Below are 18,625 nucleotides of genomic sequence, written 5' to 3'. Positions count from 1 at the left end.
GTCAGGCTGAAATAGCAGTTTAAAACTGCACACTCACAGGCTCCAATAGCCGGTCTGAGACATGTTTAAAGTGCTACTTAAGCGGGTAGCGCAATCAGTTGTCCAGCCTGCTAGTAGAATTTAATTTACAGGCCCTGTGCATATGTAGTGCACTTCACTACAGACTTATAAGTAAGTTAAATATGCCAATTGGGTAGAATTCAATGTCATCATGTTTTAGGGTACCAGCACAAGTACATTAGCACTGGTAAAGTGTGCAGAGCCCTAAGGTCCGCAATAAGAAAGTCAGCAAAGCAGGAAGTCTGAAGGCAAACAGCTATGGGGAAACCACTCCAAGGATACCAGGTCTAACATGTGTCACCCCAGCTGAAAGTGGGGAGAACTACCCAACCCCTTGGGAGTTCTCTTCACTAAGGCGGAAGAACCTGGAGAGACCATCCGCACTGGTGTGGTCTGTCCCAGAATTGTGTCCACCGTAAAGTCTATTCCCTGTTGGAACATGCAACACCTCAACAGTTTGGGATTCTCACCCCTCATCTGCATTATAAATCTGAGGGATATGTGGTCTGTCTGAACCCAGGTAGGAGCACCAAACATGTACGGTCTCGGCTTCTTCAATGCCCAGACCACTACAAAGGATACCCTCTCTACTGCACTCCACCTCTGTTTCCGGGGAAGTAACCTCCTACTGATGAAAGCTAAAGGTTTGCATAGGCCCACTTCATGCAGCTGTGAGAGCACGGCCCCTAATCCATGCTTATAGGTGTCTGTCTGCACAATTAATTCTCAGGAGAAGTCAGGGTCCTTGAGAACGAGTGCTGTGCACAATGCCTCCTTCAGGGTGTCAAAAGCGTTCTGCCATGCCTCAATCCAGATTATAGGACATGGCTGCTTCTAGTAAGTCAGCTCTGTCAACAGTGCAACAACAGTGCCATACCCTTTGACTATTCTTCTGTATTCCAGTAAGGCCCAGGGAGGCTCTCACTTCTGTCTAGATCTTGCGGGACAGGGTTCCCAAGAGAGAATGGTTCTGATTTTGGCCTGAAGGGGCTGAAACTTGTGCCTCCTCCCACTTGGTGACCCAAGTAAACCATTGAACCATGTCTATCGGGTGCTTACCAGCTTTGATAGGTTCGACCTCTGTATAGCCTGAAGCACATCTCTGATGTGGCACAAATGGGGCCCCAAGCTAGAATTGTAAACCACAAGATTGTCTAGCTAGGCAGTAGATTTACCACACTCTAGAAGTTGGCAGGGGTGTTCATGAACCAAAAGGGCATTATCCTAACAGGAAGTGCCCTTCTGGGGTAGAGAACAAAGACCTCTATTTAGCGCCCTCGGTTAAGTTGGTCTGCGAGTACCCAGATGTTAAATCAAACGTGTTCAGGAACTTGGCAGCTCCCAACTGGCCTATGAGCTCATCAGCTCTGGGGATGGGGTGTGCGTCAGTCTTGGTGACTGCATTGGACCTACATAGTACACACAGAATTTACATTCTGGGGTGGCACTTGGAGGGGCTGCCTTGGGGAGCAACATCACTAGGATGGGCCAAGGGCTTTTTGAGGGCTCAATAATGCCTAACTGCAACATCTTGGAGTCCTCCTCCTTAATGAAGACCATCACCTTGTCAGACAACAGTAGATTTTACTCTTCACTGGTGTGCTGTCATTATCATGGGTACACCATGTAGTGAGTCCTGAGGAAAGAGAGAATAAAAAGGTGAATTGCCCCAAATACTGGCAGCAGTCTCTATGTTTTCTAGGGTCAGTGTTCACTCTCCTCCTCTACTCCATTAGCAGTGACCAAGAGCAAGCATGGTTAACTCAAACCTCTCAAAGTGGGGTTTGAGGCAACTGACCTGCAAAAGCCTTAAAGGGCCCCTGGGAGTCTTGAGGTCCACCAGGTAGGTGACATCATTCTTGCACTCTTTCACCTCATAGGACCCAGACCAATGGCCGTGTAGGGACCTGAGCTCCATCACCCACACTTTTTGGCCTGGCTGAAACTTGATTACAGTGGCCTTTTGGTCATGCCACTGTTTCATGACCTCCTGGCTAGCTTCTAGATTCACCTTACCTTTTTTCCAGAAGCTCTTCATCTGTGTCCAAAGTGTCAGCATGTAGCGGAACACATCATGTGGAGACCTTTCTGGGAGCTTGCTCCACCATTCCTTGACCAAACTGTGGGTTATTCGTACCGGGTGCCTATACAGGAGCTCAAGGGGGCTGAAGTCAACCCCCTTTTAAGGCTACGCAAACAGGCATAGCAAGAAGATGTCCCACTTCCACCTCAAGGGTTCTGTCAGGCCCATAATTAAGGCTTTAATAATCCTTCTGAACCTCTCAACAAGCCATTTGGTCTGAGGGTGGTTAGGAGTGGAAAACTTGTTGGATATCCCACTCTTCTTCCACAAGGCTGCCATGTCTTGTATGCTGATATGAGGTTGGTATCATGGTCTGAAACCACCTCCTTTGGGAATCCAACATGGGTAAAGATCCCCATCAGTGCCCTACCACTGTGGGTACAGTCACTGTCCTCAGATGTACCAGGTGGCATGGTCCACCAAGACCAGAATAAACCATGGCTGTCTTGTGGTCCAGAGGCCCAACAATGTTGATGTCCATCCTTTCAAAGGGGTGCCAATGACAGGGAATGGTTGCAGGGGAGCCTTTTGCTTCCGCTTGCCACTAGCCTGGCAGTTAGGACGGGACCTGCAGAAAGCATATCAGGCCCTCCCCATTTGATGCCAATAATAATGGGTGACAAGCCTCTGAAACGTCTTGTCCAGCCCCAAACGACCTGCCAGGGGTACATCATCAGCCAGCTCCAGTATGAAGGTTCTGTTGCACTGGGGGACCACTAACACACGTGTTGTCCCAGGCTCAGGAATATTAGGATTGCTATACAGGAGACTATACTCCCAGTAACTCAGGTGATCGCCAGAATTGTCACCAGTGGACTGGGCCTCAGCCTGCTGCTGTAGGTCCCCAAGAGTAGGGCACTTGCTCTCCGCCATGCAGATCCCCTCCCTGGTGGGACCTCTTTATTGCTGCCAGTTGGCCATCTCAGGTAGGTTTCCTAGGGAGGCAACATCCTCCCCTGTAGGTACTGGAGTGTCCCCCTCTGTTTCAGACTCCTCCCAAACTGCGGAAGTTTCAGGAAAAAGTTTCCCATGCCTCTTATCCTTCTTCTTTTTGGCAGGTACCTGGGCCATTTTTCCAGGTGGCCATGGACCACGTGGTCAGATAACACACTCTGGCATCCCTAACATCTTCAAGTGGGACCTGAGCTCCACCTCCTTCCCGATGGTGTGCTCAAGGTCATTGCCAAGAAGACAGCCCACAGGAATGGACTGACTCATAGCTACCCTCAAGGAAACAGATCCCCCACTCGAAGGGAACCAAAGCCAGGCAGTAGTGACTCTTATGGTTGTCAGCTGCAATAATTTAGTGGAACACATTAGTGATTACCTGCTCTGAGTTCACCAGATGACATTTGATGGTTGTCATGCTGGCTCCAGTGACTCTTCGAGCCTCCATCCTATGCCTATTGATCATGACCCACTGTCAGAGAGACCAGATCCTCGGGGTCTGCGCACGTTCCCAACATGTCCACCACTAGACAGCTCAAAGACTCCGATAGATAAAATCACAGAGCCTGAGAGAGTCCAAGCAGGGGGAAAAGGGGATTAGGATGGGAAAAGCTGGGAAGAAGACCTGTAGGAAGCAAAAGGTTAAACCACACAATATCAAGATTATATCATATTGATTTTCACTAGACTATGATTGCACTGTCATAATGTAACCATGGATAACTTAAGAAAGGACTAATAACTAGGCCTCAAGACGTCTGGGTACCTGGGAAGGAATCAAGAATGATTAATACAACTTCTCAATGAAACTTTTCATGAAATGTTGCACATTGTCTAGGATTATAAGAACCTTCTAGAATTATGTTTTCAGAACAAACATGGTCTTTTTACATGAGGACAAAAAGTAATCTGAACATTTCCTGGAACACAATAGGAATTGTATCAAGGACTTAATATGCACATATAATGTAACATCTTGAGTTTTAACACCTAGTTTTAAATGCGGGAAATGAATCACGCACACTGCAGATTTCAACAAGGATATGTAAATGCCATGAAATGATCGCACACTCTGGAAGCGATTTAAAAACATCAGTTTTAAATGGGGGAATGAATCGCGCGTCTTGCCGATTCGAATGCCACCATATAAATGCCAAGAAATGGTCACGCACAATGATTATCAAGGTTTAAATGGAAGAAATGAATTGTGCGTCTTGCTGATTCGAATGCCACCATGTAAATGCCAAGAAATGGTCGCACACAATGATTATCAAAGTTTTAATACAAGGAATGAATTGTGCGTCTTGCCGATTCCAATGCCACCATGTAAATACCAAGAAATGGTAGTGCACAATGAATATCAAGAGTTAAATGCACGGAACGAATCGCGCGTCTTGCCGATTCGAATGCCTCCATGCAAATGCCAAGAAATGGCAGCGCACAATGAGTATCAAAAGTTAAATGCAAGGAATGAATCGCGCGTCTTGCCGATTCGAATGTCAATATGCAAATGTCTAGAAATGGCCGTGCACACTGTTGCCGACCTAAATCTCAAAAGTCAAATGCCAAGAATGAATCGCGCGTCTTGGCGATTCGAATATCAACATGTAAATGTCAGAAACCACGAGCACAAGGAAAAATCTTCCAACATGAAAACTAGGCCAAAAACTCGAATGCCTTCTAAAACAGGATCGGGGACCCAGCCTGACCTCCGTATTACCGCCCTGATCAAGAATCACCAATACAATGAAGGGCAAAGGCCTGGAAGATCAAGGTAGGCCTCCAGAACAGGAGCTCAGGAAATTGCTGCTGCTCTGCACTGGGACGTCTGACTAGTGAGCACGTGGAGCTGGGCTGGCTCCCTTATATAGAGTCTGGCCCAGCCCACAAACCACAACCAGTCATGCTGCAGAGAAAGCTTCTAGAAGGCCGTGGAAAGGGACCACACCCTGACACACTCTGAAAGCCTGCAGCAATATATTGCAAATGAACAGTATTTACAAGCACTTTGAATATAAGTCTTCAGGATTAAACTCTGCAATGCAAAAGGTTAAACAACAGCATATCAACATAATGAATGAATTACATTATCTCATAAGTGCTGGGTTTTTTGCATACCAGTCGCCCGTAGAGCGCGCACTGCCCTGATGTTGATACCCACTACCTGTATTTCCTCGTATTATTAGGCATGTGAGTTCTCTACATCATCTCTTCATCACCCAGGGGTGCTAGGGTAACCCTTACACTGTACCCCCACTAACTGGGATGATCTCCTCCCCAAGCGCTAAACTAGCCAACCCCAGTGACCACCCACCGGTGGCAGGCTGTGCCCTCTTAGGACACTTGGCACCCCTGTTTAAGTGACCTTCCTGTTGGCACTCACAGCACTTGGGGTGGGGGGTACCTTCCCTGATGACTTCCTGTCAGGGAACCATCTCTTCTTCTGCTCAGGTGGGGATTGAAAGTCCTGATCCTTGAGGATAGCTTGGAGACCTTTAGAGATCTCTTTGCTTTGTGTTTATCTCCCTCCCCTTTCTCCTGAAAGGGACCCTGCCCACCCTTGTGGTGATCCCTCCAACGTACCTTCTTTAGGAACTTGGTGCCGACCTAGTGGTCCACCTCTTAAACACACTCCCTGGGATCAATGAGTTTAGAGTCAACGATGTGTTGGCACACCTCTGCAAAACAAAAACTGAACATATGCTCCTTTGCAATCAAATTGTACAGCCCTCTTTAATCTTTCAGTTCACTGCCCTTCACCCAACCATCCAGTGCCTTGCAAAAGGCAGTGAAACAATCCACCCAGGTCGGTTGGGGCAGATTCTTACTCTTCCTGAACTGCTGTATGTACGTTTCAGGGGGTAAGGCCATATTTCCTGATAAGGGCTTCCATCATAGGGGGATATCTCATCCTGCACCTCTTCTCTAGGGCCAGTAGGGTGTCACTCCCCTCACTAGGGATGTGCTTCCATAGACTAACTTCCTCGGGATCCTGTGCATCTTTAAAACCAATCTCATAGGCCTCATACAACTTATCAATGTCATCCCCACAACAAAGTTAGGCACCAGATCTTTGGGATTTTGGATCCTGTTGGCTCCGAAGGGCACTGAAGAAATGTTGCCACCATCACTGCTGGACACTGTCTGCCTGGCCCTGAGGTTCAGCTCCTTAAGACTCAGTTCATGAGTCAGTAAGGCCCTCTCAGCCTTCTTTTGTTCTGCCTCCATGGCCAGTTTAATTTCGTCCATCCTGAGTCTGGCCATCTCCATCTTGAAATCTCTCTCTTTCCTCCTCTCCCCTAGCTCCTTTGGGGATAGGCTGTAGGACTATGCATTTGCTCCCTGCCCTAGCAGCAGGTACCATTTCAGGGCCTAAGCTACCCACTCAGTTGAAGGCTGGATCTCGGGGAGGTCCTCTCCTCGTGCTTCCATCACCCCATCATAACCTTCTGTAGCTTCCACCGCTGACCGATGAGCTTCCACGCAAGCCACCAGCATCTTTTGCAACTCCACCTTCCTGGTGGTTCTCTTTGCCCCTCCCCTTTCAGAACTCCTTGAGCTGGGTCACAGTGTAGGCATCCATGTTGGCCACCTTGAATTCCATCTTTGCAGTTGTAGTTTCATCACAACAGTCAGGGGAAGAAATTGGAAAAACAAAAAGAAGCCAATCGAGGAGAATTTAAATTCAAACTGGTATTAGATCTGCAATGGTAGTGTACGCCAAATCACTGTGTGGCACTGCACAAACAGAAGTCCTGATCCTCACTGCTGATCCCCAATGTATGAAATTGGGTTCCTGGTTGATTGGTGTGTGAGCCCTGGCCAAGCAGCAACCACAATCTCTGTCAGGGTAAGGCACAAGTAAACCCCAAATAAACCTGTACTCAATCCCCTGGTAGTTTGGCACAGAGCAGAAGGGCTTAACTTAGAGGCAATGTGTAAAGTATTTGTGCAACACTTGAAACCATAAAAAGGTGAAACACCACACAAAACATCCCACACAAGGTTAGAAAAATAGAGCCTAATTTACTAAATAAAACAAGACACCAAACGTATGCATTTTTAAAGAAGAATAAAGTACAAAATAGATCGTAAAAGCGTAAAGTGCCAACACGGCTATCTGGTTGGGCTGGACTGGGTCACAGGCAAAAGTTCAGGCCAACTGCAATGAAGCATGAATGCAGCCCCAGATTAATCCAGCTGAAACTAACTTTCACAAGCTTTGTGCCTAGAGTCTTGTTCATGTTGGAGAGGGTCACATGGAACAAGATTGGACTTCAGAAACATGCTTTATTTAGGTGTCACAAAGGGTTCTTCAGATTGTGCAAAACAAGGTTGCAAGACTCTTACTTCAACCCCCTAAGTTTTCCTCCACTGCCAGTCTATGCCAGGAACTCCACTAGCTGCCAATCGAGTGTTGTGCTCAATTTAAAGCCTTGTGCACAAATGTATGTCTAATTCCAGTCCCACATATCTCAGAGTGCTTGTGATACTATATCTATTCCACCGTTCTCTGTGCTCAAGCAATCTTGATCTTGTGGTAGTACCCAGAGTCAGGAAAACCCATCGGAGAGGTCAAGCCGTTTTCCTCCTAGGCTCTAATCTATGGAATTCCTTACCCCCTCCCTTGATAGCATGTTGCGCTCTTTCAGTATTCCGTAAGCAATTAAAAACCTATCTGTTTTAATTCTGTTGTTGGAAAGGTTTTTTCAGTGGTACCTAGCATTTTTTTGTAGCTTAGCCTAGCTTTTATGTCCCTGAGGCTTATATCAGGAGGCCGGCAGACTCACCCTTGGAGTCACTCTGGGGTCCTGGGTTGAAGATAAAGTTGAAAGTCCAGTTTGTCTGCCCCAGACAAGAGGACAGCAGGTCAGCACAGCAGGGACGCAGTTCCTTTAGAGCAGCAGTCCTTGTAGCAGCACAGCAGTCCTTCTTCCTGTCAGAGTATCCACAAATCCAAACATGTATCAAAGTGGTGGTGTCTGAGGTCCAGTATTTATATACACTTCTGCCTATGAATTGGGGAAAAGCTTCTACAGGCATGCCATTGAAGTGCACAGATTCCCTGCCTTCCTAGTCCTAGCTTCAGACTAACTACAGGCGAAATGCAGCCCTTTGTGTAGAGGCAGGACACAGCCTACTCAAGTGAAAGTGGGGCTGCACTTCACTAGGGGCCTATACGTCAATTAAATATGCCAGATGTGTTGAAGCCAATTTTACCATGTTTTGATCAGAGGGCATAAGCACTTTTGCACTGGTTAACAGTGGTAAAGTTCACATAGTTCTAAGGCTAGTAACACAAAGTCAGCAATAACAGGTCGAAGGCAAACATTACAACATTACACCAAGGATGCCAGGTCTAACACTAAATATATCCTATGACTATCAATCTACCTCATTAATATAGCATTTTCCTTCTGCAGGTTCTCTGTATAGCATCGTCATCCAGTCTTGCAGCAGCTGTAGCACAGAAAACATTAAAAAAAATGAAACCAAATGCATTGTTCTGGAATACATATATTAATATTTATCACAGCTTTGAACTGAGATCCCACTAACTAGAAAAGGAGTAAACTTACCTAATGCTTGAATTAAAAGTTACTCAGCAGGACAGGAGACTGGAGGAAGGCAGCCCTCTTACCTTAGGAGCAATACACATTTGAGCCTCCCGCATTGTCACCATCAGCACATGTCTGCTTGTAGTCTCTAAGAATATTCTCTCAGTTCCTCAAGACATGTCAGGCAATTGTCAGAATCAAATGTCTATTTTCGTCTCTTCTTTGTTTTCTGTTTCAACATTTATTGGGCTTCTTAAGACACTGGATATGCCTTTCTCTGTTTAATATTTCCTTTTTTGTTTCTAGCTATGAAAGCTTTTTTAGCATTTCTAAGAAATATCTCCATATGCATGACGCTCAGGAGGTATACCACCGAAATATTGTTGACAAAATATCTGAAACTGTTGTGCAATATATAGATGTGTGTGTGTATATATATATATATATATATATATATATATATATATATATATATATATATATACACACACACATATATATATATATATACACACACACATATATATATATATGTAACAATCATGTGATATTTCTTTTTACACACCAATTACAACCACTAATGCCATGTCATGCACCCAGCTTTCTTCCTTCTAGAAAGGATATACCACCTGCGCTATTGCCACATGTACACTCCGACCAGACATCAGTGTACACATGCTTTAGTTACATGAGCGAGTATGCTGTATCTTGGATGGCCCACTGGGGCAGCATCCATTTTCAATGCGACATGTCTGGGCATTATTGCAGACATACTTTAGTTACATGGGCCAGTATGCTTTATTTTGGATAGCCCATTTGGATGACATCCGGACACAATGCGATATGTTGTGGCCCTTAACATTGTGTCAGTTAAAATTTCAGACACACATTACCATTTATCCACATGGTGCGCCTAACATTACAACAAATTCTTGGCAAGGAGACACACACTGGGTCACTATTGGCTCACCCATGAGGCAGAAATTATTGGTTCGACTAGCCCATTAGGTACATATGTAGCCAGCTTGTGTCAGACCTGGCCCTGATACAATGTATTATACATACCGGGACATGTGAAGTGCTTCTCAGGAATTTAAGTAGTAGATCGCATACAACATACGAGATTATTGAGCGGTTTTGTACAATTTATCATTTGTTTTCCATTTTGGTTTATTTGTACATTATTGTAAAGAGCAGAGAATGAATGCATTTGTATTTTTACTTCACTTTGATGTCACCTGGCTGTTCATTAAAACATAGGGCCTGATTCACAAAGGTAAACTTACACCAAAAAGTCTAAGTGTAGACCAAAACTGTAAACTTAGACCAAAAGTCTAACTTTACTTGTTAGAATTCATGTCAAGGTAGAGGCCCAAGAAAGAGTGGTTTCTGTTTCACTGCTAAAATCGGGTCATCAGTGATGGAGCAAGATTCTTTCACCCTCCATGATGATGCATGCAGGACATAGCGGTCAGTTTCCTGTGGTAAAATCAAGCAGTTCAGAACATTTGGGGGCTCCTGAATTCTTTTTTTCACAAGTAAATAAATATTTCAGCAGCCAAAATTTAATAACATGGAAAGAATTTTCGTGTCTTCTATCTGTACCTTTTGTAATGAAAAGTGGTTTCAGTATGTAACTGATTATCAGAGTTTCAGCTAAAACACCTTTGTATCAAAGTAACAGCAATGAACTCTGAATAATACACACTGCTCAGCTTCTGTGGTGTTCAGATATGTATAAAATATTGTGTTTGCACAGTTAACAGAACAGAATTCAGTTGAATGCCTTGCCATTTTGTATATAAAATGAAACCTCTGACAACAAACAAAATGCCAGGTCACTGTTAAGGAAAGGGGCTGGCCAACATATTCTCCTTTTTTGAGTGGTGAAGCAGGAAGCATCCAGGGGGTCAACATCGTCAATACTTGGTGGCATGGATGTAGCTGGCGGAGAGTAAAACCACACTATGCAACAACAGCGAAGCATCAGACTCTTTAAGGTTGTCAGAGAGTTTGAGCCACTGGGGCAACCAAGCTCTGCATTCTGCCGAGCTCATTTCCACAGAGTTCTGTCCACAGTCATAACAAGCAGTTTGTAATTCTTCATCGGACAACTCCTTCACTCCTAATTTCAGCAGAGCCACGTCCAGCTGGTGAAGTGCATAGGTATGACTCTGAAGCCATGTCATAGAATGAAACTCGGATAGTGTGGGGTAAGGAACATCACCCGGCTCAAAGCTTTCATTTGCTGAGTTTTAAGATGTCTCATGCTAAGAGGAGATACTGTAAATGCTGGTGCCACCGCTTGGAGATGTGTGGTTTCAGGATGAGAACCTTGCTGAAACTTTATTGTAGTTGAGTGTAGCTGTTGTAGTCACTCTTGAACTGTCTTCTTTGTGGCACTTGTCACAGCCTTCAACAAGCCATTCATGATTTCTGAGTAAGCCTCTACCCGCATACTATGGTACGACTTCAGGAATTCGGTGTGCTGATTGGGGTTCCAAGTGCCATATCAACATCTGCCATGGAAAATAGTACATCAACACAAGCCTGAGGTAGTTGGCAAATGGTGGTATCGAAAGCAGGATCATTGGGGCTGCCTTAATGCCATCTCTGCTGAACTGTCTCACTTTCTCCGTTTCCCTGTAAGGCAGCTCGTAAAACTGGAGGTTTTCCTGTGCCATTTCGACTTTTATTCGTCCCACTTCTTTGGCTTGTGACATGAGAAATCAAAAGCCTTTCATAAAAGTTGAACACAAGTGAGACTTAGAAAACATAAGTTCAAGAAATCACTAGTATTTCTCATGGACATATCTAGCTTTTGCAGCAATGATTGAGAATAGGCCCATGGACTTTGTGCTGGTTGAGAACAGGCTTGAAGGATGTTTGTTGAGCAGACATGACTGAAGGCTGAGGCCACGTCTCCCCGCCCACTGCCCAGCAGAGGAAGCCAGAAGCAGCTCGATGTGGGTATTGTTGATGATGACAAGTTTTGTTTCTTGGAGGTAGACTATCCATGAACGCCCATGATATACTTTTTTCCCAAGGTACATAAGCACCCCACACAACCCCCTTCAAGACCTGTAGTCTCAGGCAATGGGACTTTGGTTGAGATACATGGCTGTGGGTTTGAGCACTTTCTTACCCACACGAGTTAGCATTACCATCCCACTGCAGGGACACCAATGACTTCCTAACTAAGATCCACAGGATACATTAGGAGAGCAAATATTTGATGATGACACTTAATGTTAACTCCCTTCACACATGCGTCAACCAGCAGCAAGGTATTGATGCATGGAGTTCTTCCCTCAGCGGCAGATCACTAAAATGTCTTGACTACACCCTTTTACTCAGCAAAATGATGTTGCTTTGAACTGAATCTAAACAACTTTTGCTTTGATGGCTTCTACTACCGTCAAGTGTCCAGAACTGCGATGGGCACATGCATCACCTCCAGCTTTACACACCTGTTCCTTGGCTGATGGGAGAAGCAAGTGGTCTGGACAGAGGAGCACAAAATATTAACTTCCAACGTGGGTACGGTACATTGACAAACCTTTTATTATATGGGATGGAGAGAAAAGACTAGCCACAGAATTTGTCAATACCTTACAGAACAATCTCAACCTGAGATTTACACATACGACTAGCAACAGCAGCTTAGAGTACCTTGACCTCTGCCTCACAGTAAAAAATGAACAGCTCACAGCCAGATTGCACAGGAAAGAGATAGCAAAAGCATACTACATGCTGCTAGCCATCACCCTACCAACCTGAAATGGAGCACTCCCTTTGGTGAAATGCTTTGAGCGAAAAGAAACTGCTCCAATAAGGATACATTTGATACAGAATGTAGCACCATGATTGACAGATTCAGGGACAGGGGACACTCCAATAAGGTACTCAAATCAGCTAGAAACAGGGTGACATCCCTGGAGGGGGAAGATCTATTTTTCAGCAAAAAGAAGAAAAAAATCAAGAATGATAATACAATAAGGTTCATCACTGAATTTAATGATAGGTTGAATGATGTGAAGAAACTGATTATCAAACACTGGGCAGTTCTGGAAGCAGAACCCATAGTTAAATTCATAGTGGGACCCCACGCAAGCATCACCTACAGGAGAGCGAGATCGCTCAAGGATACCCTCACACATAGCCACTAGGAAGTGGGTTGGCTAAAGAGCACAGGTTTTTATTTAGATGTGACAAGTGCAAAGCTTGCAAGCATAGTAGCAAAAAGTACAAGTTACCCAATGGCAAGGAAAGAAATATCTCTAAGGGGGTCATTCCAACTTTGACGGGCGGCGGAGGCCGCCCGCCAAAGTTCCCCCAACAGAATACCGCTACGCGGTCAGAAGACCGCCGCGGTTATTCTGTGTTTCCCGCTGGGCTGGCGGGCGACAGCCAGAAGGCCGCCCGCCAGCCCAGCGGGAAACCCCTTCCCACGAGGAAGCCGGCTCCGAATGGAGCCGGCGGAGTGGGAAGGGTGCGACGGGTGCAGTAGCACCCGTCGCGAATTTCAGTGTCTGCTAAGCAGACAATGAAATTCAAAGTGGGGCCCTCTTACGGGGGCCCCTGCAGTGCCCATGCCATTGGCATGTGCACTGCAGGGGCCCCCAGGGGCCCCACGACAGCCCTCACCGCCATCCTGTTCCTGGCGGTCGAAACCGCCAGGAACAGGATGGCGGTGAGGGGGTCGGAATCCCCATGGCGGCGCAGCAAGCTGCGCCGCCATGGAGGATTCAGCAGGGCAGTGGAAAACCGGCGGGACACCGCCGGTTTTCCTGTTCTGACCGCGGCCATGCTGCCGCGGTCAGAATGCCCTGCGGAGCACCGCCAGCCTGTTGGCGGTGCTCCCGCCGACCCCGGCCCCGGCGGTCCTTGACCGCCGGGGTCAGAATCACCCCCTAAATGTATTACAAGCACGTCTGATTTCATGCATTTATGTTTGGAATGCCCATGCAGGTTGTGGTAAGTTCAAAGCACTTCACTTCATATTAGAGTATCTCCTTGTAACTACAAATAATGGTGTGAATTACCCTGTTGTATGACATTTCCAAGCCAAACACCAGAGTAACCCTGACCCCTTCCGATTCTTTGGTATTGACAGAGCTGACAAACCAACCAGAGGGGAGATAGAGAAAAGTTGCATGGAGTTACATCTCAAGCTAGACACCAAGGTTCCTCACTGGCTTAACATGGATGAAGAATTGACTGTACATATTTAGCTCCAAAACTGTCCTACTACTATCCCCATACATGCCAACATTTATTTTAACACTCATTGTTCACATACATCACACCCATTTGGGTTTTATATCCGATCAAATTACATCAGAGATCTCACACTTCTTTTACTCCTTACATTTGTCTTATGTTTTTTTATTATTTTGCTACCATAGCTCTGAAATATCACTGCTATATGTGTTCACACATACACAGGTATGTAAATGAAGTGTGTAATCACATGTGCCCACAATCAGGTGATATTGTTTTTTACACACCAATGACAACCATGGATGCCAGGTCATGCACCCAGTTTTCTTCCTTCCACAAGGGACATACCAGCTGTGCTACTGCCACATGTACACCATGACCAGGCATCAGTGCATACATAATTTAGTTACTTGGGCGAGTATGTTGAACTTTGGATTTCCACTATGGTGGCATCCATTTTCAATGCAACATGTGCGGACATCATTGCACACATTCTTTAGTTACATGGGGTCAGTATGCAGTATTTTGAATGGCCCATTTGGGGACCATCCAGAGGTAATGCAACATGTTGTGGCATGCTCTTAACATTGTGTCAATCATATTTCCGGCACACAATAACATTTATCCACCTGGCGTGCTTCAAATTACAACAAGTTCTTGGCATGGAGATTCGCACTGGTTCACAATTGGCTCTCCTGTAAGACGTGAATCATCTGTCCTGACTGGGCCCATTAGATGCACATGTATCAAACTTGTGGCAGACCTGATCCAGATGTATTATACAGACCGGCACCTGTAAAGTACTTTTCAGGAATTGAAGAAGTAGATTGAATGCAACACTGACATGCACCAAATGAGTTAATTTGAGATAATTAAGTGGTTTTGTATAATTTATCATATGTTTTCCATATTGGTTTAATTGGACATTATTATAAAGAGCACCAGATGAAAGTATTTGTATTTTACTTCACTTTGATGTCACCCAGTGGTACGTTAAAACAGTCTGTTCAATATGTTCTTTATGCTGTGATTGGTTGCACTATATGTTCTCTAAAGGTGGTGGACCCGGAGTTGAGAAAGGCTGCAAAGCTGAAATGCATTGTCCCTGACAACGCAATAAACTCGTTATTATGTTATTATCCCCATGAGGACTACTTTTCTTCATTTTCAAATATATATATATATATATATATATATATATATATATATATATATATATATATATATATATATATATATATAGATATAGATATATATATATATATATATACACACACATACATGCACATATATATATACAATTATGTTGTTTCAGATGTCATCCGTGATGTTATCAATGAAGTAATTTGTGTGATCATAAGCAGCGCATAGTATTTTGCCATTGCATGAAACACTTTGTTATTTAATTTAGTAATGATGGCATTTAACTAGGTGTGTGCAAAGTTGTATTTTGTAAGCCCACAGGTATAAGGGCATGGCCTTTCCACAACCGTGTGAGTATCATCATTTTTTTGACATTTAATAAGGATGTGTATGACATACATTATCGCACAGTGGTTCCTTATTAGGTCTACCATTCAAAATGTAAAACGAGGATGCAAAGATTATATATAGAACTCTGCGGTGTGGTCTTACCGAAGGCGAGCTTAGTCAAAGCACACACCTGTGAAAAGTTCGGTGTTGCTTTGTTTGAGCGTTACAAAAATCTGTAATTAGCTTTCAGAAAAAAAAATGTTTTCTTTGGGAGGATGCTTACAAAACTCTGTAACAGGTAAATCTTGGGGGAAAAATTGCCAGTGTCACAGAAAACTATGCTCAAGGTGAACTTGGAAAGTAGAATGCGGCATAAATCTTCCAAATGTCCTGTGTTTGATTGGATTTAATACTACCTGGCTTCGTGAAGAAAAGCATATCACAGGCAAAGATATATTGAAAACTGTTCAAGATTTTCCAATGGCGATAGTTGGGAACTTTGCAAAACTCAGTCATCGAAAAATCCTACATACACTTCGACTTTCAGTGCATTGGCTAAGAGCCACGTTTTCCATAAGTGAAAGTTTATATGATGTGTTTAAGCATTATGAGCCCTTCATCGTCACTTCAAAATATCCTGGTTGAAAGCTTTTCCGCTAGGAGAAAGATAGATATTCATTTCAGTTCTTTGTCTTTCTAAAGCCTAATAGGCTAATTATTTTCCAATAGCACAGAAATGTAAGAGGAAATTAAAACATCAGTTCCCCATCTGTTGATTCTTATTTTTATAGTGCCATCTGCGTAAAGATAAAGTAGCCATTTTCTCTGCCATGCTTTTCTTGCTTGCCTGGTTGTGTAGAATTTTTTTCAAATGTGCAAAATCAGTGTGACAAACTATTTTTGATAATCTCTAATGTTTAGGTATATAGATGTATTTGATGAAATGGTGACGTGCATTGAACGACAAGCAAAAGAAGTTCAGATGTGTCTTTAAAACATAATTTAGTCATGCTACTTTTTCGAGCAGGACACCATTTGGTCAGACATTACTGCTGAACCTCTTTTCTTATCTGCTATGCTCACGACCCCAAAACGGAGTCCCGCTGCAAACAAACTCTCCACACAGTCTCCGCAGTGTTGGAAAGCAAGATGTAGGTGCTGAAGGCGTTATTTTGAATGTGTATTTGTCTGAAAATGTTACGGATTGTATTACTGCATCGCCGGAATAAAGTTGCGGAGGTAACAATAAACTTACCTTACTTTAAGAAAAGGATTAGTATTAACAATTCGAATTTGTGACACTGTTTACTATTGTATGTCCCACGTGAGCTAACCAACATCATGACATGTTGAATCAGCAGTTTTGCTAGTTTCGTGTACATAAAATGTGTATAAAAACCCGTTTTTTATGGATCGGTCAGACATCGCATTTCACTCTTGAAACTCCGATTTTGCATTGAGATTTTTCGTACATAGAAACGCTGGCAGATCGCTTTATGAATATGACATTTAAACTCAGGGAAAGCTACTTACTATGATTAGTATTTCTGAGGATGATTTTTTACTTTTGGAACCGAGTCTTTAAGACATTTCTTACCATATTTTCTGTAATGCCTCACGATATGTCCTGTAATAAACCTTTACATTTATTTCTGGATTAGAACTGAGTGATTCCAGTTACTATTTGATTGTATTATTTATTACTCTACTAACTTGATTGTGACAAGGAAAGGGGGTGGTATCTCGAGCTCCTAGATCAACTGGAGTGAAGATGCCGAGCTGCCGAGGTAACACTGGGAATGTTTAAAAATAATGGGCTCACTTGATGTAGGAGGCTGGCCTGGTTTGTAGTGAGTACCAAGGGGTACTTACACTCTGCACCAGGTCCAGGTATCCCTTATTAGTGTAGAAGAGGTGTCTAGCAGCTTTGGCTGATAGAAAAGGGTAGCTTATCAGAGCAGCTTAGGCTGAACTAGGAGACATGCAAAGCTCCTACTATACCACTGATGTCATATGCACAATATCATAAGAAAACACAATACATAGATATACTAAAAAATAAAGGTACTTTATTTTTATGACAATATGACAAAAGTATCTCAGTGAGTACCCTCAGTATGAGGATAGCAAATATACACAAGATATATGTACACAATACCAAAATTATGCAGTAATAGCAATAGAAAGCAATGCAAGCAATGTACACTCACAATAGATTGCAATGAGAGCACATAGGTATAGGGGCAACACAAACCATATACTCTAGAAGTGGAATGCGAACCACGAATGGACCCCAAACCTATGTGAGCTTGTAGAGGGTCGCTGGGACTGTAAGAAAACAGTGAGGGTTAGAAAAATAGCCCACCCCAAGACCCTGAAAAGTAGGTGTAAAGTGCACCTAAGTTCCCCAGAGAGCACAGAAGTCATGATAGGGGAATTCTGCAAGGAAGACCAACACCAGCAATGCAACAACGATGGATTTCCAGACGAGAGTACTTGTGGAACAAGGGGACCAAGTCCAAGAGTCACACTCAAGTCGGGAGTGGGCAGATACCCAAGAAATGCCAGCTGAGGTTGCAAAGAAGCTGCCACCGGATGGTAGAAGCTGTGGATTCTGCAAGAACGAAGAGGACTAGGAACTTCCCCTTTGGAGGATGGATGTCCCACATCGTGAAGAAGCTTGCAGAGATGTTCCCGTGCAGAAAGACCGCAAACAAGCCTTGCTAGCTGCGAGGGTCACGGTTAGGGTTTTTGGATGCTGCTGTGGCCCAGGAGGGACCAGGATGTCGCTAATTGCGTGAGGAGACAGAGGGGACATCCAGCAAGACAAAGAGCCCACTCAGAAGCAAGCAGCACCCGCAGAAGTGCCGGAACAGGCACTATGAAGAAGAGTGAACCGGAGCTCACCCGAAGTCACAAAAGAAGGTCCCACGACGCCGGAGGACAACTCAGGAGGTCGTGCACTGCAGGTTAGAGTGTCGGGACCCAGGCTTGGCTGTGCACAAAGGAAATCCTGGAAGAGTGCACAGGAGCCGGAGCAGCTGCAAATCACACGGTACCCAGCAATGCAGTCTAGCGTGGGGAGGCAAGGACTTACCTCCACCAAACTTGGACTGAAGAGTCACTGGACTGTGGGAGTCACTTGGACAGAGTTGCTGAGTTCCAGGGACCACGCTCGTCGTGCTGAGAGGGGACCCAGAGGACCGGTGATGCAGTCTTTTGGTGCCTGCGGTTGCAGGGGGAAGATTCCGTCGACCCACAGGAGATTTCTTCGGAGCTT

At 44.4% G+C, this 18,625-nt stretch overlaps 1 protein-coding gene and 1 pseudogene across 1 annotated transcript in view; one reads left to right on the top strand and one right to left on the bottom strand.

Moving 5' to 3' along the window:
* PRR16 (proline rich 16) overlaps window positions 1-18,625 on the top strand; it is a 1,304,776-nt gene that overhangs the window by 777,213 nt on the left and 508,938 nt on the right. The gene's annotated exons all lie outside the window — the stretch shown is intronic.
* On the bottom strand, window positions 10,569-11,403 carry LOC138300468 (LETM1 domain-containing protein 1 pseudogene; annotated as a pseudogene).

This window comes from Pleurodeles waltl, chromosome 1_1 (assembly GCF_031143425.1).
Source record: "Pleurodeles waltl isolate 20211129_DDA chromosome 1_1, aPleWal1.hap1.20221129, whole genome shotgun sequence".
NCBI classification, from domain to species: domain Eukaryota; kingdom Metazoa; phylum Chordata; class Amphibia; order Caudata; family Salamandridae; genus Pleurodeles; species Pleurodeles waltl.
Note: the sequence above shows the minus strand (reverse complement) of the source record. Positions and strands in the feature narration are given on the sequence as shown.